Below are 21,635 nucleotides of genomic sequence, written 5' to 3'. Positions count from 1 at the left end.
GCACCCCAAACATGGGTAGCAGTTGCACATTTTGTCATGCATTTCCCATGTGACAAAAGGTGTGAAAAAAAGCAAGCAAATGCAAAAAATGGTTGGCTCATGTCTACAGTTTGGTACATGAGCTTCTTTAGTGCATATTTGGAGCAGAAGTAGGCCAATTGAAATGAATGGTGCTGCTCTAAAAACTCACTTCAAAAAGCACCAAAAATGTGAGGCTGTAGCATCACTCAATTGCGAACGGCATCTTTCTTACCACTTACAGCCTTGAACAGCCTTAAAGTCATTTATTGAGCAATTTACTTTACTATGACATGTGGTCACTTTTAGCACTGTATAAATTGTATTTAGCATCAGCAACAGTTACATAGTTTGTAAGGTTGAATAAAGACATCTGTCCATCCAGTTCAACTCAAGTGGATGTGTGTGTGTGTCTATCGCTTCCCATATCCCGTTATATTGTGTTTAATAAGATGCCCACCTATGAGGTTTTTGAAATTAGCAACATTCCCCTCTGCAACTGCAGATTGTGGAAGATAGTTCCATATCCTTACCACTCTAACAGTAAAAAAACCCTTCTGCAGTTTAAGGTTGAACTGCTTCTCGTCCAACTACATTGATTGAACATGTGTCTTCTTGAGTGACCCGAGACTGAATTGTTTCCACACAATGCTGGAATTACCTTTAAGATATTTGTTTATCGCTATCATATTCCCTCTTAAGCATCTCTTCTCCAGGTAGAGCAAGTTTAATGTTTGTAACCATTCCTCATAACCAAGATCCTCCAACCCACCTATCTGTTTTGTTGCCCTTCTCTGGAGACCAGACTTGGCCAGCATACTCAAGATCTGGCCAAACCAAGGTTTTGAAAAGTGGTAGAATTATAGTTTTATCTCTTGAGTAAATACTCATTGTAAAGCATGCTAATATTCTACTGGCCTTGCTTGCTCCAGCTAGGCATGGCATCCTATTGCTGAGTCTATCATCAACTAGGAACCCAGAACCTTTTCTATCTGCGATGCCTGCAAGAAGATCCCCCTAGCGTGTAGGTTGCATTCATATTTTTAGTCCTCAAGTGCATTACATTTCCCTGTATTTAACCTCATTTACCATTTGTTTGCCTACCCATTCATTTTTCTTGAGGTCTTCCTATAGAGTTTCTACATCCTGCTGTGAATAGCACAGTATACATACAGTAGTGTGTTGTGGCAGTGGCACAGGAGCGTTCAATCCCATTCCAGGAACAAAATCGAGTTGGGCTAAGCGCTGCTCAGGCACTCACATGTAGACGTATTTTTATCAGGGAATACAAGGCTTCCTCTGATTAGCTGAGGTAGAAAGTCAGGTGGATAACGGCAAAATGTCCAGCACAGCTCAACTATTTTAAGTAGAGACTACATCTGAAAGATTTTGCGCAGGATGTGGTCTTTTTTAGCCAGGATTTCAAAAAGAAACTAAAGCTAAAGACGTTTTTGGCCTGATTGGGTGAGGATCTCATGACTATGAGGGCAGACAAGATCCCACAAATCAAACACGAGTCTATGGAATCACTGATCAAAAAGATTGGAAAACCAATTATCACTGCATCCTCTGGATTGTGTGGCTTCAGCAATGTTGGTGTGTGTTGCCTTCCTGCTCACTACCTTCTTCATAGACAAGCCAGATGCTCAGTTTATGGAAAAATTATGCCTTCACAAGTACTGCAAGGTACTCAGAATAAGTCTATAGAGCTGAATTCCCTAATAGGACTATGACCTGCTTATCTAAACTCCTTCCTTCCATTGTGCCAACCACAAATTAGTAACATAGAAAATTGCCTCGGGGGGTAACCAGATTTCCTCCTTCTTTGGAAGGACATAGAAGAATAAAAACTTGCCATAACATCTTACTTACTGTTTTACTAATGTAAACCCAGTGCTAATGCGCCCCAATATTCAGATATATCAGATAACACATTTGCAAGGGAAGTCAGGGCCTGGAAAACTTCTTCACTCTGTGCTGATCATTGGCTTAAGTGGTAAAATACTGAGCAGCTGTATATCATGAATACTTTATTTAAGCCATCACTCTGAGTTCAAGCTTTTTACAGTTGATATGCTAACATAGAGGTTCAATATCAATCTATATATACACACATGTACCATCTATTTCAACATCTAACCATATAAAATCAGTTGCTAGGGAACATGAATACAAAAAATGCTAGATGCCAAGAGTATACGCACAAAAACCACTAGATACTAAGTGGCTCTAACCTCCTTGCACAAAAATGTAAATCTTTCCATATGGCTTTTAAAGAATATGTTACCCCAACATTTTATATTCCTGATATGCGTCTTCTGGACCATGTGCAGTACTTGTGTTTAAGAAAGCAGTACAAAGAGAACAGGTTTCTTTTAGTGTGAAATTCCTGGCAATCTTAGCGTGGTCAGTTAATTTAACTTACAATTTTGAGAAGGTGCCAATAATTTTGTCCAGTCCATTTTTGGGGTTTTGCGTGGAATGTATCAGATTTGGCTTGTTTCTCCACTTTTTTGGTGACATACCAATACAAACAAAAGAAATAAACATGAGAAAGCCTAAGCATTTGTGACTGAAATTTTCTGGGCAAAGTGGTGTATTACTTGACAGAAATGCAGGGGTCTCGGTCGGTGTCTCTCTCTCACACACACACATTTTGCTTTTCATTTATATTTTAAACTAAATGGGTTGTTTTACAAGATAAGGGTCCACATACACTTTAATGTTCTTTGTGCTTTTTGCAAAATAAACCATTTTTCATCTTAGATGATTTGCAGAAGTATTTGCAAAACCCCTTCATCGACAACTACTAATAGTAGCAGAGCAAATTGCATGTAAATTGTGTTTGTTTCTGCCTGATGATCTCAAATCTCAGCAACCAGAGAGGTCCCTTGTGTGTAGGTGTCAGTAGATTTCCCATTGATGTCACTGGTGCGAACACCAAACAACAGGTAGCTGCAGCATGACCAGCAAAGTGAGATCACTAGAGGAACTTCATAGCATGGAATATAAGCTTGCAGGGGCAGGTGTGATTTGGCACATACCCTAGATCCATCAGCAACTACTAAAAACTGAATTCTTTAAAGCAGTTATGTTTTAGACTACTGTGAACTGAAACCATCTAGTATAATCTGGAAATGAGCCTAGTACTATGTGGATATGAAATGAGTCAAATGGAAGTTTTCTTGGTATTCATTTGACTGCCTATGAGGTTAGATGAGTTGCTTGACATGATGAAGGTTCAAAATAGCAACTATGGTCCATCACATATGGAAATTGAACCTTTTGCTAATGAATGTTAATGTCCCTTTTCTATTTGCCTAGTCTGAAATGGTGTACATGCACATGCCGTAAAAATGTCAAATTACTTCTGAATACATTTCTTTGACATGTTATATTCTGTTGTAGATAATTATTTGTCCTGGTATGTACACTTGTGAGACTATCTGGGAAACATTTTCTTTGTGCTGGTTCACCATAGGTCACAGTCTGATTATAAAATAGATTCCGAAGAGAACACATCTATGTAAGTGCTCAAGAACAGTAGAGCACGTGACAGCAGAGCACAAGTCAAGTTGTATGTCATAGATCTGTTTATACATATTGTCATCTATGTAAACCTGTCACCATGGAAACTTACAACAGGGTGTGTAGGGTTGCCACCAAACAAATGTAAGGCCTCAAGCACACTTGAGCTCAAAAACACTTGCTTTTTTCATTTTCCTTTTTTTTCTGCCTCTAAACACCCCCTTATGTTAGCCTATGTGTCCATGCACATGTAAACATTTACAAGAGTTTAGAGGCAGGAACGTTTAAAGACAGAACCCCCCCCCCCCCCAAAAAAAAAACAAACACTTGTGCATTCAAGAGAGAAGTGTTTTGGTAAAGGTGCTAATCATGGGTCCAAGTGCTAGGCTCGTTTAGCCCTTGAGCTTTTTTTTTTTTTTTTTTAATTTCAGTAGCCAGGATAAATTAATACTCTGGCCATTGAAATTAATAAACACCCAAGTGCTAAATGCACATAAACATGATTGCAAAAAGGCAGCTAAGGTGCATTTGTGAAGTAGCTCTTCTCCTGCCAGGAGAAAACCATTTACAAGAGCCGCAGTGTGCATGAGGCCCAAGGGGTAGTATCAATGGCTATGGCTCACCACTGTAACAGTAAGCATGGCTTAACAAAAGGTGAGAATGGCTAAAAATAATTTAAACTGCATGGCTTGCTCACAGTGATTAGTAATATAGGGACAGTTTAAGAAAAACACCTATATTTTAAGCAACCCTGTCACTTACACAAAGATACTGACTAAACCTGTAAAAGAATGAAGTACAGTGGGGAAAATTATTATTTGATTCCCCGCAGATTTTGCAAGTTTGACCACTTACAAAGAAACGAAGGTTCTATCATTTTTTATCATAGGTGTATTTTAAATGATAGAGACAGAATTAAAAACACATGATAGAAATGTTATAAACAGAGTTGCAGTTCAGTGAGCAAAATAAGTATTTGATCCCCAAGCAAAACATGGACTTAGTACTTGGAGAAACCCATGTTGGCAAGCACAGAGGTAAGACGTTTCTTGTAGTTGGTTACCAGGTTTGCACACATCTCAGGAGGGATTTTGGTACACTCTTTTTTACAGATCTTCTCTAAACCCATAAGGTTTCTTGGCTGTTGCTTGGCAACTCAAAGTTTCAGCTCCCTCCATACATTTTCTATAGGATTAAGGTCTGGAGACTTTCTAGGCCACTCCATGACCTTAATGTGCTTCTTCTTGATCAAATTCTTTTTTCCCTTGGAGGCAAGTTTTGGGTCATTTTCAAGCTGGAAGACCCATCTTCAGTGTTCAGGCTGAGGGAAGAAGGTTCTCATCCAAGATTTTACAATACATGGCCCCATCTATTGGCCCCTCAATGCGGCAAAGTCGGCCTGTACATTTAGCAGAGAAACGTCCCCAAAGCATAATTTTTCCACCTCTGTGCTTGACTGTAGGATGGTGTTCTTAGGGTCATACTCAGCATTTTTCTTCCTCCAAACACAGCGAGTCGAGTTAATGCCAAAGAGCTTATTTTTTGTCTCATCTGACTACAGCACCTTCTCCCAGTCCTTCTCTGAATCATTTAGATGTTCATTGGCAAACTTCAGATGGACCTGTACATGTACCTTCTTGAGGATGGGGACCTTGCAGGTGCTGCAGGATTTTAATCCATGGCAGCGTATTGTGTTATCAATGGTTTGTTTGGCGACTGTGGTCCCAGCTGCCTTGAGATAATTCACAACCTCATCCCGTGTACTTCTTGCAGTTTTCTCATGATGATCCTTACCCCATGAGGTGAAATCTTGCATGAAGCTCCAGACTGAGGGCAATTGATGGCTATATTGTATTTTTTACATTTGTGAATAATCGCTCCAACAGTTGTCTCCTTTTCACCAAGCTTCTTGCTGATGATCTTGTAGCCCATTCCAGCCTTGTGCATGTCTACAATCAAATCCCTGACATCCTTTGACAGCTTTTTGGTCTTGCCCATGATGGTGAGGAAGAATGAGATTCTGTGGATAGGTGTCTTTTATACACATAACGAGTTGTCGTTAGGAGCACATTCTTAGATTGACAGGACTAATTTGTGTAGCACATGAGTGCCAATATGTGGGAGCCAGAATTATTGTTGGTTGGATCAAATATTTATTTCACTCACTGAACTGCAACTCAATTTATAGCATTTGTATCATTTGTTTTTTTTTTCTGGATTTTTGGTTGATATTCTGTCTCTATCATTTAAAATACACCTATAATACAATTTATAGATCCTTCATTTCTTTGTAAGTGGGCAAACGTACAAAATCTGCAGGGGAACAAATAAATATTTTCCCCACTGTAAATACCTACATCTTCTTTTGTTTGCCCCACTGAAAACTTGTTCATTGTAAAGAAATCCTATGTTCCTAAATACTGAAAACCCCCCCCACAAAAATCACATTTGGAAAAAAGCAAACATTTTAAGGTGTGTCCAAAAACTGACAGCAGGCAAGCAGCGGCAAGAGGAATTCAAAGGCTGACATTCCTTCTGCATTCCTCTTGCTGTTACTTGTCTCAAGAAAGTAGGAGGGGAAGGGGGCGGGTTGGTACTCATAACTACGGTTAGAATGTACTTAGAAACAAAGCAATACATGTATTTTGTGTTCCATAGTGGACAGAACGGTAAAAAAAAAAAAAAATTATAATAGTGCTTCTTTAAACAGATGACATCAGATGTTATGGGTTGAACAAGAAAAATAATTTTTTGTTGAAGTCATAAAATCTGTTCCTTGGAATTCATAATGGGACAAAAGCAGTCTGAGATGTGCACAACAGTAACAAAAACTAACATGACCACATAACAAAAACAATAAAAATGGGGGGAAGCCAGCAGCTGGAAGAGCTGATTGAAGCAGCTTACACCTGCAGCTGGCCAGATAAGGCTAGAACGCTTATCTGGTAAAGCAAAGAAAACCAGTGAACAGAAAACCAGTTTCCAGCCTTTCAAATCTGGAAAACAGTTGTCTGATACTGAAAAGCCCAACAAGCACTCACAGACCTAGTAGAGTGCGCCTCGACAAGAAAGTGGGGGCATAAGCTTGTATGATGAGCTGTCCAAGCCACACTGAAATGTTGAAACAAATAGCTTGTTCCCCTTTAGGGGGACCATCAAGAGTGACAAAAAGGGGTAGATTTACTAAAACTGAGAATCTGGTGCAGCTGAGCATAGTAACCAATCAGCTTCTAACTTCAGATTGTTCAATTAAGCTTTGACAATAAAACCTGAAAGCTGACTGGTTTCTATGAAGAGCTGCACCAGATTTTGCACTCTCATGTTTTAGTAAATAAACCCAAAAGAGTCAGACGCTATAATGGAAGCAGTGGCTGAAAGGTAAACTTGCACAGCACAAACTACATCCAGCCATTGAGGGAAAATTTCCTTTTGATGTACTGGAGCTGGACAGAGAAATGGCACAATGTCCCAATTAAAGTAAAAGGCTGAAACCATAGGAAATGTTAGGAAGGAAGAGGGCTCTAGGGCAACAATGTCACTTACATTCTATAGAGGGCAAGGCTGCCAGTTCAGACACAGGGCTCACAGAGGTAATGGCAACAATAAAGCAACTTTGAGGTTAGCGTATAAAGGGAAATATCCCTTGTGGGTTCAAAAGGAACCCTTGGAAGCTGAGAAAAGAAAACAAATTCAAATATCATTCACTGATGGCTGTGCAGGATTAGCTACATGATAGACAACCTTTGGAATAGAATTACAAGAGCCAAGATTTGCCCCTCAACGGTACTCAGGGCCAAATGTGGATACCGGCTTACGGTAAAAAAAGGTTAGGATTCTTCCCAAGGAGTATACCCTGGGGAGAAAGCTTTCCTCACAGCAGGCCAACTAAGCCTTCAATGTCAATGGTAGATATTGATATTGGTAGACGTCTTTTGATCAGTGTAGGAATTAACGAATCAAAGCGACCCCTGTATCAAGACTTAGGCTTCAAAAGCTATGCCAATAAAGCCAGCAAATGCAAGTTAGGGTTGTAATCTGCTCCTTGGGACAGGAGATCTGGTCAATCAAGAAGACCCTATAAAGGTATCTGCCCAAAGATTGATTTGGTTAGAGTACCACATTCACCAGGGTCAGTTCATAGATATGAGGATCCCTGGAATGCCCTCCATCTTGATCCTGCAGAGTAGAGAAGGAAGGAGTTTCAGAGGAGGTAAGGCATAGATCAGGCTGTACTGATCCCACAAAACCGTCAGAGCATTCAGGAATCTCTGCATCTGGAGACAAACCTGTTCAGTTTGTTGCTTAACCTGAAGGTCAGCAGGTCAACAAATGGCATCCCATAACTGTGACACAGCACTTACAACATTTCCTGGTCTAGGAACCATCCCCATGGTTCCAGACACTGCCAGTGGGGGTAGTCAGCCTGCAAATTTTCTACACCTGGAATGTGAACTGTGGACAAGAGTGAAAATTATGATTGCTCCTTGCTGCAGTGAAAATTATGATTCCTCCTTGATGATTAATGTATGCCACTACTGTGGTGTTATCCAACTGGATCTGATCAGATGACCTTCTAGTCAGGGTGCCATCACTGCAAAGACAACCAAATTGCTCAGAGCTCCAGAATGATGATTGGGATTTGAGATTCCTCTTGCGAGGAATCTCAATCTCAGTGCAAGATATTTAGGACTTCACCACAGCCCTTCAGGCTGGCACTCCTTGAGATGATCTTAGAAGACAGCAGGAGCACAGATTCATGAGCCCATGGATAATCTGGTCTTCGGTGTCAGAAGAGTTAGTTTGTATAGAACCAATTTGTCCCACAGAGACAGTGTTGCGTTGCAGGGGTCTACAGTAAAACCAAGCAAATTAAAACGGCTACGAAGAAGGCCACCATCCAGCCCAGAACTCTCTAGGCATTGGAATTGAAAAGGTTGAAGACAAATCCTTGAAACCTGTTGGAACAATGAAAATAACTCATTGGCTTAGAAGAGCCCCATAAATGGAGTGAGGTCTGCTAGCCTGTGCAGAAACACAGGCATGTGCGACAACATGAAGTGGCTTAGGAAATCTACAAGCTGAAATCTAGCTTGTAGCTCCAGTAAACAACATACCTCACCCAGGCATCCAAGTAACCAAGTGTCCACAAAGGCCATCAAACATTTCCTAACTTTGGAAAGCTAGGTGTCCTTTCATGCTGAAAGATGGCAAGTCACCGCCCCGCCTCTCCACCTTGTCCAATCAGAGGACGCTTTGCATTCTTTGAGAAACTGCAAAGTGTTCTCTGAATGGTGCCTATGCCAAGCAAGCCACCTCCGGTGTTCATTAAGCAGGAGGGCAGCCACTTGCCATAGAACCCTGCAGCTATGGGTTATCACTATAGTAGTGGTGCACACAGACCCCACAGGTGTGGCAGATGCACACTTACATTGGTTAACTATGAAAACTGAGTCCATATCTAAACTTCAGCTTTAAAACAAACCTAACACTTCAGGCAAGGTTTTCTCAATCAGTTTGGGATCCTTCCCCTTTCCTTAAAGCCTGCATATAAGTGCAAAGAAAACCAGTGGGGGGTAATCTTCAAAATGAGTTAAAGAGCTTTTTCACTTTGTGGTGCTCAGATATGGTTAAATTGTGCTTTGAGGTTTTTTTAAAAATGTAACTTCACTGGAAGAAATGTTTTTCTCTCGGTTTTAAACAAGGAGGCACAATCTACAGTATATGTAATTCAGTAAAAACTCAAATTAATAACAGTTCTACATCAGGCATTACTGTACTTTAAGTGGGCTGTCATGGAGGGATTTACGGTAGTTTTTAGGGAATAAGGGAATTCCTACAATGAAGAACAAACACCTCTCATTAATGTGTTAAGCAATGACGTGTAACTACCTTTTTTAAAAGGGCACATCTGTACTATTCTGAGCAGATTGTAACAGTTCAATTTTCACTAATACATGAAAACAAAATCACATTTTTAACATTAAGTACTCATATTTAACCATTAAATACTTCTCAAAGAACAAAAAAAATCTACTGTGCAACACAATGTTTTCAGGAAAAAAAAAAAAAAACGGAGCTCACATAGTTTTGCTTTCACTTTGAGAAAAAAAAAAAACTCAAAATCTTTCTATCTACAGATTTTGTTTTCACAGGTTCATCTTTACAGCATTTGTTTACAATACAAATACGGTACTTCATTAAAAAAAAGCGAATTGCAATCATTAAGCCATTATAGATGTCCATTACCTTACGATCTATCAGGTCATAACATAATTGTTTTCCTGATAGAAGGACCTTTGCAAATATCACAACCCAATCAAACTAGCATATACGTAAATGCGACTGTTCTTAGACTGAAAATGCTCCATCACACAGTACAACTTCAATTGTTACAGAGAACAAATATACAGAACACCAATCCATACAATAAATCATGTATCTGGTAATGTTCTGGTCATATTTTTAAAAATGAAACAATCTTCCAGCAAATAAAAATGACAATATAAGTACGTTTGGTTTTGACTTTTTTGTGGTTTGGAGAAGCATACTTTGCGATAAATGACAATTCTTCAAGTTTTGTTCAATAAACCAACTTACATTTTGACTTTGAGTAAAACATTTCTTTAACATTATGACAAAGCAAATGTATACAAGGTCAAATCTTAAAAGCCTTTTTTCCCCCCAAACATGCAAACTCTGCACGTACATTTAGGAAGGAACTTATTTTAATCATGCACAGCACATTGCATATTAGCAATTAAAAAAACAAAAATTTTTTTTTTACTTTTCAGAAGACTGTAAAGTTTAATTATGTTACATTAGTAATCTGAAATATAAATGTTTAGAACATTGATAAAAGGATATTTCATAGCATGTCTTTGCAATGAGCCCCCCCCCCCTTTTTTTTTTAAACTTATTTATTTCAGGTACTTGTATATAGCACTGTCAATTTTACGCAGCACTGTACATATATATTACACATTCATATCAGTCCCTAACCCTCAAGGGGCGTACAATCTAAGATCCCTAACTTACATTCATGTATACACATACTAGGGCCAATTTAGACAGGAACCAATTAACCTACCAGCATGTCTTTGGAGTGTGGGAGGAAACCAGAGTAGCAGGAGGAAAACCACGCAGGCACAGGGAGAGCATGCAAACTCCAGGCAGGTGGTGCAGTGGCTGGGATTCAAACCAATGACCCTAGTACTGCCAGGCGAAAGTGCTAACCATTTAGCCACTGTGCTGCCCAAACTTAAAATCTCTCTCTATGCACACAAATATATATACACACACACACATATATATATATATATACAGTCAGGTCCATAAATATTGGGACATTGACACAATTCTAACATTTTTGGCTTTATACACCACCACAAAGGATTTGAAATGAAACAAAGAAGATAAGCTTTAACTGCAGACTGTCAGCTTTAATTTGAGGGTATTTACATTCAAATCAGGTGAACGGTGTAGGAATTACAACAGTTTGCATATGTGACTCCCACTTGTTAAGGGACCATAAGTAATGGGACAATTGGCTTCTCAGCTGTTCCATGGCCAGGTGTGTGTTATTTCCTCATTATCCCAATTACAATGAGCAGATAAAAGGTCCAGAGTTCATTTCAAGTGTGCTATTTGCATTTGGAATCTGTTGCTGTCAACTCTCAAGATGAGATCCAAAGAGCTGTCACTATCAGTGAAGCAAGCCATCATTAGGCTGAAAAAACAAAACAAACCCATCAGAGAGATAGCAAAAACATTAGGCGTGGCCAAAACAACTGTTTGGAACATTCTTAAAAAGAAGAAACGCACCGGTGAGCTCAGCAACACCAAAAGACCCGGAAGACCATGGAAAACAACTGTGGTGGATGATCGAAGAATTCTTTCCCTGGTGAAGAAAACACCCTTCACAACAGTTGGCCAGATCAAGAACACTCTCCAGGAGGTAAGTGTATGTGTGTCAAAGTCAACAATCAAGAGAAGACTTCACCAGAGTGAATACAGAGAGTTCACCACAAGATGTAAACCATTGGTGAGCCTCAAAAACAGGAAGGCCAGATTAGAGTTTGCCAAACGACATCTAAAAAAGCCTTCACAGTTCTGGAACAACATCCTATGGACAGATGAGACCAAGATCAACTTGTACCAGAGTGATGGGAAGAGAAGAGTATGGAGAAGGAAAGGAACTGCTCATGATCCTAAGCATACCACCTCATCAGTGAAGCATGGTGGTGGTAGTGTCATGGCGTGGGCATGTATGGCTGCCAATGGAACTGGTTCTCTTGTATTTATTGATGATGTGACTGCTGACAAAAGCAGCAGGATGAATTCTGAAGTGTTTCGGGCAATATTATCTGCTCATATTCAGCCAAATGCTTCAGAACTCATTGGATGCCGCTTCACAGTGCAGATGGACAATGACCCAAAGCAGACTGCAAAAGCAACCAAAGAGTTTTTTAAGGGAAAGAAGTGGAATGTTATGCAATGGCCAAGTCAATCACCTGACCTGAATCCGATTGAGCATGCATTTCACTTGCTGAAGACAAAACTGAAGGGAAAATGCCCCGAGAACAAGCAGGAACTGAAGACAGTTGCAGTAGAGGCCTGGCAGAGCATCACCAGGGATGAAACCCAGCATCTGGTGATGTATATGCGTTCCAGACTTCAGGCTGTAATTGACTGCAAAGTATTTGCAACCAAGTATTAAAAAGTGAAAGTTTGATTTATGATTATTATTCTGTCCCATTACTTATGGTCTCTTAACAAGTGGGAGGCACATATGCAAACTGTTGTAATTCCTACACCGTTCACCTGATTTGGATGTAAATACCCTCAAATTAAAGCTGACAGTCTGCAGTTAAAGCACATCTTGTTTGTTACATTTCAAATCCATTGTGGTGGTGTATAGAGCCAAAAATGTTAGAATTGTGTCGATGTCCCAATATTTATGGACCTGACTGTATATATATATATATATATATATATATATATATATATATATATATATAGAGAGAGAGAGAGAGAGAGAGAGAGAGAGAGAGAGAGAGAGAGAGAGAGAGAGAGAGAGAGAGAGAGAGAGAGAGAGAGAGAGAGAGAGAGAGAGAGAGAGAGAGAGAGAGAGAGAGAGAGAGAGAGAGAGAGAGAGAGAGAGAGGCACAGTGGCTTAGTGGTTAGCACGTCTGCCTTGCAGTAAATGGGTCATGGGTTCAATTCCCGACCATGGCACCTCCTGCATGGAGTTTGCATGTTCTCCCTGTGCTTGCGTGGGTTTCCTCCGGGTACTCCGGTTTCCTCCCACACTCCAAAGACATGCTGGTAGGTTAATTGGCTCCTGTCTAAACTGGCCCTAGTATGTGTGTGTATGTATGTATGAATGTGAGTTAGGGACCTTAGATTGTACACCCCTTGAGGGTGAGGGACTGATGTGAATGTACAATATATATGTAAAGTGCTGCGTAAATGGACGGCGCTATATAAGTACCTGAAATAAATAAATATACATACATACACACACTCCCCCCCAGTGCATCAATGACACTGGTGTCACAGCAGTTGCCTCTTCTGTTGTGACTGTCTCTAGCTTACTCAAATGCCATATGGAGCAAACAGAGCAGGGGAGAAGAATTGTCACTGCTCTAAATTATCCAGCTGTGTGTGTAATCTGAGCTTCTCTAAACAAGCTTTTTTTTTTTCTCCTTTTCTTCATACAGGACAGTGAAGTATAGCTTGGTAATCATTAAGAAAGAAACTTGACGTTCTGCCTACTGGCTAGAAGTATTAAATTAAGCTGTCTCTATTTTGACATCATACATTAAAATAAAAAAATGTAGATATGTGCATAGTTTATTTTATAATCTGATTTACGTAGAATTACATGAAATGTAAAAATATTCTGTTCATGTATAAGCTTCTGTTAAGTACATCAGCAGCGGTGACTGTTATGACAAAACAAATCTTTCCATTTGTCAGTAGTACAACGTCTCAGTGCAGTTCTATTGTATGCTAAAAATACCCAACTGCCAAAATGCTCAAAAATATTGCATTATTTTCCTTCACTTTCAGCTCTTGTGATACCAGGTCAAGGAATGGGAATAGCCGGGACAGCAAAACACCAGCAGCAATAGTGTTCTAGAACCTCCCCTAATGTACTAAACATTTTCTTCAGTTGCAGTTTCTGTCCCCAATGCAGAAACGCATCATATGAGCCTCAGCATTCTGTCTAAAGCTGGGAAAATGGCTGGCCATAGAATATTAGTTCTTTTTTTGCTTATCCTGTGGGCTGAGCAAAAAAAAAAAAAAATATGGGAGGAACAGATCCCTCCATAACAGTCCATACTCCCATCGCACACGTTCCTAGAATGAGCTTTCATAAACACCGAGTGCAGCAGCCACCACCAGTCGGATACTGAAGCATGCGCAATACAGTGGAAATATTCTCCAGCACACCACCACAAATAAGTCTCAATGGCTTTTATTGAAGAAAGATCACAATACAAACATACGGTGCAATGTTTCAGAACAAGGCCCCTTTGTCAAGCATGTGATTATCATCATTTACACTGTACTGTGCAGATTCCTCCATTCACACAAGTGAGGCGGACAGAGGAATCTCTCCCCACCCCATGCTGGGACAATGTATTCTGATAGTGGGACTCAGCGCTGTCAGATTACACTGATCAGCGGCTGAAGCCAAAGCTGCGAGATCTACAAACGTTTTCTAACTTCTTCATTCAACAGAATTTCTGTAGAACAGGAACAGCCTACTGAACCAGCAGAATTTCAATCTATCTATGGCCAGCTTAAGCACTTTCTGCTAAAGATTTGAAAACAAAATTCAAGATGCTAACTTTTAACATTGGCAAACTATTAATAATCTTCTAAAACAAGCCTTTGTATTCAAACTAAGATTGTTAAAGCAGAAGCTACAGCCGCAAAAATGCCAAATAAGAAGGGTTCCCTATTGCTACGTACTGCATATTCTAAAATATTTAACAAAAATTGATAAAAAACTGATGATGGTGATCACAATAAAATACATGTTTTAAATTCAGGTACCGTATCATACAGACTTTCCATCATCGCAGAGACCAAAATCAGTACTGACACCATTCACACACCTACCACTTCAAGACATGGAAAATACCGGGCATGACAGCATGGCATGGGAAAATAATGTCACTGTGAACATATTGAGCTATTGTAACAGATACCTATCAGCAATTCTTTCATGACCCACCAACAAATATACGTTAGCTGCACATGGAATCCACTGCTTTAAATACACCTAACCAGACCAATAGGCTTGCACTGAGAGCAAGGGCAACAAAGTAGAATACCTGCACAGCTTGTATACGTATTATGCAAGCATTGCTGAACCCATAACCCTACACTAGAAACAAGGTTTTAACGCACATTACTTGGGGAACATGCTGATAATGCTGAATGCAAAGCTATTACAGTTTTGGTACGCGGTGACGTAGTTCTGGCATGGACGCCATCTTGGCACACCTGAAACCCATGCAGGATTAACTTCATCTGTTATCGAGTGGGCAATTGGTGTTTTCTTTGCTTTTTTACATCTAATAAATGGTATGACACTATGGAGGATCTTTCTCTTTTGTTATTATGATCCATATGTGAGTTGGCTATATTGCGGTACCTATATCTGGAGGGGAGCCTGTGATGTATAAGTGCCACCATTGACAGGAATTTCTATGGATACCATCCACTGAGGATAATTTGACTGTGAAGGATCCTGGTGTGATCCCATAGGTGCGTTGGCCCAGTGGGTCGCGGTAAGGAGGTGAGGGGGTAATCTAGCCATTTAAGGATTTATATCATTGGCTTGAACGCACATTCATCGCATCACCTGCATGGTTTTGAATCTTTGGATCACTTTGCTGATTTGCACTTTGTTGGACTTTTTATATATTTATATATATTTCACTATACAGTATTTTTATTCATATTAGATTGTATAACTTTATATGTGCTTATTGATAGGGTGAAGTTTTTTACATGTGTATGTTTTTATTTGTGGTTTGCTTCTTGTGTTGTTTGAGCACGTATCACTTTATTTAGGAGGAATATCCCCCTTTTCCAGGGATTCACTGTATGTGGCACTAGGTTTATTTTATTTGAGTTATTTTAAGCCATCTATCCCAATTAGGGATTTGGGGTTTTTTGTTTGTGTTAATTTGTCATTTTTCACTATATTGGGTCTAATTGGGACCTTTTTGTTTTTCACGTTTTCGGTGTCACGTGTAGGTGTGTCACATTTAGATCCCTAGAGGATCAGATCACTTTGGATTCATCACTATATGTATTCATATAACATTATTATTGTGGTTTATATTTTTGGTTTTAAATTATGCAATAGACCTACACCAATATATTTATTTATAGATATTACAGTACATATCTATAAAAAAATCTTGAAAAACACTACTTATTCCCTTTATTAAAAAACATGTTATAGTTAGCTTATAGGTTTACTATGTTTTCACTTCCACCACAGATAAAAGCTGGGGTGTAAAGGTAAGTATATATTTCTTAACCTTTCTCCTAAATTAATTTTGGGTATTTTTTGGGGTACATTTTAGAGGGCGGCTATACTGAGTATTGGATCACTCAGTTCTCAGTCTTAGAGCCGGCAGGGGAGAAATGCAGCATGAGATTGATGCTGCATCCACCTAAGCAAGTTTTTTATTTTTACTTAACCCATACTTCTCTTTTAAAATAAAAGGCAGAATCATAGTAATAAGCAGACAATTTGTATGGTTTGTATTAGATCAGTCATATAGGTAAACAAGGAAATTAATAGCAATAGTTCAAATGCCAGAAAATGAGATATTACTATAGTGAACTGCAAAAACCCCCAATACCCCAATACTGTAAACTGAAATAGAACCGAATGCCCCCAAACATTGTGTTTGGGGGCATTGGGGTCAATTTTACAGTTGTCCATAACACAGGGCAACTGTAATTTTTTTACAATTTACTAAATTTAACAGTACAGAATATTTTCTAATTATTTGAATGACAATTAGAGCTAGTGAAACATGCATTTGCTTCAACTGGGTCATGGTAATGCTGACATTTTTACTTAAACCACATTAGACTGTAGTGGTGTCTACACAGTGGAAAGACAGGGTCACATATGGTGGAGGCTGACGATCAACCTTCACATAACATTTATGGCAAAGTATATTCAAGTTCAGTCATTAAAATATCTGCTTTTATTATTAAATTAATAAATCAACCTGCACCTTGATACCATCATATGGGGAAGGCCAAATTTTATATTAAGGCTAGACCAATCTTTTAAAAAGTGAGTAGCCAGCCATTTCTGTAACATGCAAAGTTTCCAGACACATTCTTTTATAGCAGGGGTCTCCAAAATTTTCAAACAAAGGATTGGTATACTGTCCTTCAGACTTTAGAAGGGCCGGATTAGGATCAGCAAGGATAGCAAATGTCCTCGCCCCAGCATCAGTGAGAATAAACATGGCCACAGGGTTGATGGTAAGTAGGAGTAGTGCCCCATCATTGGTATTAGTGGGAACAATAGTACACCATCATTGCTTTTAATGGAAGAAGTGCTGCCCCATTGTTGGTTTCAGTGGGAGGAATAGTGCCCCAAGGGCCGGATAAAGGGTAGCAGAGGACCATATCCATCCCTTGGGCCGCAGTTTGGAGACCCCTGTTTTATAGGGAGAGAAATTTTGATACGTATGGAAATATATAATTGAATTCATTTAAAACATTATATATATATATATATATATATATATATATATATATATATATATATATATATATATATATATTTTTTTTTTTTTTTTTTTTTAATGTACAGATTGTACCTATTTAGCCTATGCTTGTGCAACGTATCCGTATTCCCTTTTCACAACCACACCAAAAGATAGTTAAAAAGATACCTACACATCAGCACTGTTGTTACCAAAGAAATGTTTTAAGCCAGTTCACTTTAAGATAACATAGGAAAAAGTAATGTAATCATGTACGTAATTTGGCTTTAGCATCACATTACCTACACAATGTATTAACTGTTATTATTAACCTGTCATTGTCAGCATTACCAAGCCGCTGCAATCTGACACCTGCAGGTTATAAACCTGTTAAGCAATGATAAAGTCCTCATAAGAAAAGATGATATTTTGCTTATGTATATATGGGCACCTAGGAACAAGGAGATACTGAATATTTACGGAGCATTAGCATTTTTTCCATCCCCGCCAGGAAGGCTATAGAAAAGTTGCTTTATGACACCATAACACAGGGCAACTGTAAAGACTGGGCATAACACTAAAGCAGCATGTATGAATATTAATGGTGGCACTTTTTAAGTTTTAACACAAAAAGTTTATGTTTCACAAACTGGTCCCACAGCGGTCTGTTTTATTGTAGATTGCACCTGCTATTCAACTGGCAATGCCATCTGTGCCAGCAAAGTACTGCTTTACTCTAGACTTGTACTTTGCATTATTACATGCCTGCCATTAAAATGTGTGTTGTAAAATGCTGGATTATTCTAGTCTATAGAGCTAAAACTAGAAGTTTAATTTGACAATTAAAACAAGATATCGGATTTCTTTGTCTTATTCACAATTTGCTCCATTTATATATCAGCCCCAATGCTGGTAATGTGATTAAGGTCATGCTTTGCCTTTTCAGGTAACCCAACCACCTGATTATACTCGCCTCCCATTTACTTGTGCTGCTCCTTCCACCCAACAGGAGGAAAGACAGGAAGACCTGATTAATCATAATGGCTTAGTGGTTAGCACTTCTGCCTTGAAACACTAGGTTCCTCAGCTTGAATTCCAACAAGGACTCTACTAGGAGTTTGCATGTTCTCCATGTGTGGGTTGACCTATATCAGTAGGTTAATTCCCCATATAAAATGTTCCAAGTATAAAAATGTATGCAAGCATGATAGGGACCTTAGATTGTAAGCACTTCATAGACAGGGATAGATGTGAATACAATATTAAAAATGTAGTTAAAGTATGTGAAGTGCTGTGTACGTTTGCAAGCACTATATACAGTTGTGTTCAAAATAATAGCAGTCAGACATCACTAACTTGATCAGTCACTGTTTTTGGTAGAAATTATATTTCTACATGGCAAATAATTTACTAGCAGGTGTAGTAGAGTAATAGAAATCCAACAGACCCAACAGTCATGACATGCATGCTGCTGATTCTGTGTAATTGAATCACTAATTGAAAGGGGTTCAAAATAATAGCAGTGTGGAGTTCTATTAGTGAGGTCATTCATTCTGTGAAAAACAGGTGGCAATTATTGCCCTTATTAAAGGAAGGAAGGCAGCAAATGTTGTACATGCCAGTTACAGTGTATTTCTCTCTGAAATTCTGAGGAAAATGGGTCGTTCCAGACATTGTTCAGAAGAACAGCATAACTTGATTAAAAAGTTGATTGGAGAGGGTAAAACATATAAAGAAGTGCAGAAAATGATAGGCTGCTCAGCTAAAATGATCGTAAATGCTTTAAAACGGCAACCAAAACCTGAAAGACGTGGAAGAAAGCGAAAAACTACCATTCGAATGGATAGAATAGCCGAAATGGCAAGGACTCGGCCAACAATCAGCTCCAGGAAGATCAAAGAAGGTCTAAAGTTACCTGTGAGTACTGTTACAATTAGAAGACGCCTATGTGAAGCCAAGCTATCTGCAAGAAGCCCCCACAAAGTCCCACTGTTGAAAAAAAGACATGTGCTGAAGAGGTTACAATGTGCCAAAGAGCACATTGACTGGCCTAAAGAAAAATGGTGCAACATTTTGTGGACTGATGAAAGTAAGATTGTTCTTTTTGGGTCTAGTGGCGAAGACAGTTTGTCAGGCGACCCCCAAACACTGAATTCAAGCCACAGTACACTGTGAAGACAGTGAAGCATGTTTGGGTAAGCATCATGATATGGGGATGTTTCTCATACTACGGTGTTGGGCCTATTTATCGCATACCAGGGATCATGGCTCAGTTTGAATACATCAGAATACTTGAAGAGGTCATGCTGCCTTATGAAATGCCCTTGAAATGGGTGTTCCAACAAGACAACGACCCCAAAACACACCAGTAAACGTGCAACATCTTGGTTCCAGACCAACAAGATTGACGTCATGGAGTGGCCAGCCCAATCCCCGGATCTTAATCCAATAGAAAACTTGTGGGGTGACATCAAAAATGGAGTTTCTGAGGCAAAACCAAGAAATAGAGAACTGTGGAATGTAGTCCAATCATCCTGGGCTGGAAAAACCTGTTCACAGGTGCCAGAAGTTGGTTGACTCCATGCAACACAGATGTACAGCAGTTCTCAGAAACAGTGCTTATACAACGAAATATTAATTAAGTGATTCAAAGGAAAGCAAAATCTTCAAACATTTTTCAGTTTATATAGTGAATGTTTGAGTTTGTAAAGAAGAATACAAACACTGCTATTTTTTTGAACAGTCTAATATTCACTTTTCTTCAATTTTGTTAGAGGAACAACACAAATTTGATATATTTTTCTTCATGTTTTGATTTGGAATAGAATGTGTAGTGTTCCCAATGCATTTGTGTGTATGGAAATAAAAGCTATTAGAAGGATTTTGAGCTTTATTCACTTTTTTCAACACACTGCTATTATTTTGAACACAACTGTACCTGTATTAAACAAACATCTCCATATTGTGATTTGTAGCTGTCAACTGGTGAGGAGAGGGTCACATGTTGCCCCAATACTCAGAATTCCTGGGCAACTTCTCTTCCTCAAAAAGTCCAAACGGAGTGAAAGAAAGGAGAGTATGTGCTGCTACTGGGGATACCATTAAAGAGAACATGTTGCTTTGCCCTACATGTGGTTTTAAAGCAAAGCACCACCTGATATTCTTTAATTTTTACTTTCAACCCAGAGATTTCCCTCAAAAGTACTTTTTTGTCTCTCCCTAGACGTCCTCAGTTTAATGATCAGCATCATTCACCCACTGCCTGAGCCCAGATTGTCCTGGATCCGCTCCAGCCTGTGACTGGACAATGAAAGGAGAAGCAGCACAATGCTAAACTTATTTCTCTGTCACTCTGCTTTCTCTTCTTGTTAGCACATGAACTAACTGGCTTCTCCTCTCACACTCCAGCCTTGCTGTACAGGCTCTGTAAAATGCTGACACCAGGCCAAATTAAGGTACTTGCATTGCTTGCATTTAAAACATACTACCCTTCAAACATAAGATACCTTAAAGCAAACTTACAGAGAGCAAATAACCATCAGGTTAAATAAATAAAACCTTTTTTAAAAAAAAAAATGCTAACTTTTACCATATGCAGCCAAGTGAATTCTCTTTCTTGCACATTGCTGTGCTTAGGCAGCCCACAGATGATACTGTTTTTTTTTTTTTTTTCGTTCAACCAGTTGTTCGATTGAAAAAACTGATGCTCCCTGCTAATTGTTTGTATTCTGACCATGTGGGACTTCCCTTCCATCAGAATACACTAATCAGTGTTGCAAGCTACAGCCTGCAGCGTTGATCGAGTGGGGGGAAATCCCACACGGCGGTTTTACAGATGTCAAATCGGACTAGAAAAGGCTTATGAGTGCAAGTTGGGATTTTTCTATGGAATTACCGAACAGGGAGCTCTTCTTATAATAAAAATCTTTATCTCAAGTATATTCAGTTATATGGAGGTGTATAGAGGAGAAGTGGACGAATCACAGGATCTCCATTTACAGAATGCCTTGCATGGTGGGAGAATAGCAGCACAAGGTCTCTTACTTGCAGAGAGGGCAGGGAACTGGTACAAAATGATCAGCACCAGAAATAGGTGCCCAGGGCAATATTCAGTGGCTATGAACGTGGCATGAAGCAGCAGCCCAAAGGACATAGGATACACACTAGTACATGTAACCAGGGGGTTTGCTATAGTCCCCCCTCCCCCTCCCAAAAAAAAAAGCTTCAGGCTTAAATGAAAAATAATTGCCAAATTCAAGATAAATCCTAACAGAAAGCTGCCACTGCTTATTTTTTTGGGGTTTATTTACATTTGCAGTTGCACTGGGA

The 21,635-nt window shown here is 39.2% G+C and overlaps 1 long non-coding RNA gene across 1 annotated transcript in view; it reads right to left on the bottom strand.

Annotated features, from left to right (window-relative positions):
• Nucleotides 1-21,635, bottom strand: part of LOC149462390 (uncharacterized) — a 169,817-nt gene that overhangs the window by 74,132 nt on the left and 74,050 nt on the right. The gene's annotated exons all lie outside the window — the stretch shown is intronic.

The sequence above is a fragment of the Staurois parvus genome, unplaced genomic scaffold (assembly GCF_062004578.1).
Source record: "Staurois parvus isolate SC_StPar_1 unplaced genomic scaffold, SC_StPar_1.0 ptg000175l, whole genome shotgun sequence".
NCBI classification, from domain to species: domain Eukaryota; kingdom Metazoa; phylum Chordata; class Amphibia; order Anura; family Ranidae; genus Staurois; species Staurois parvus.
This window is presented reverse-complemented; position numbering and strand designations above follow the sequence as displayed.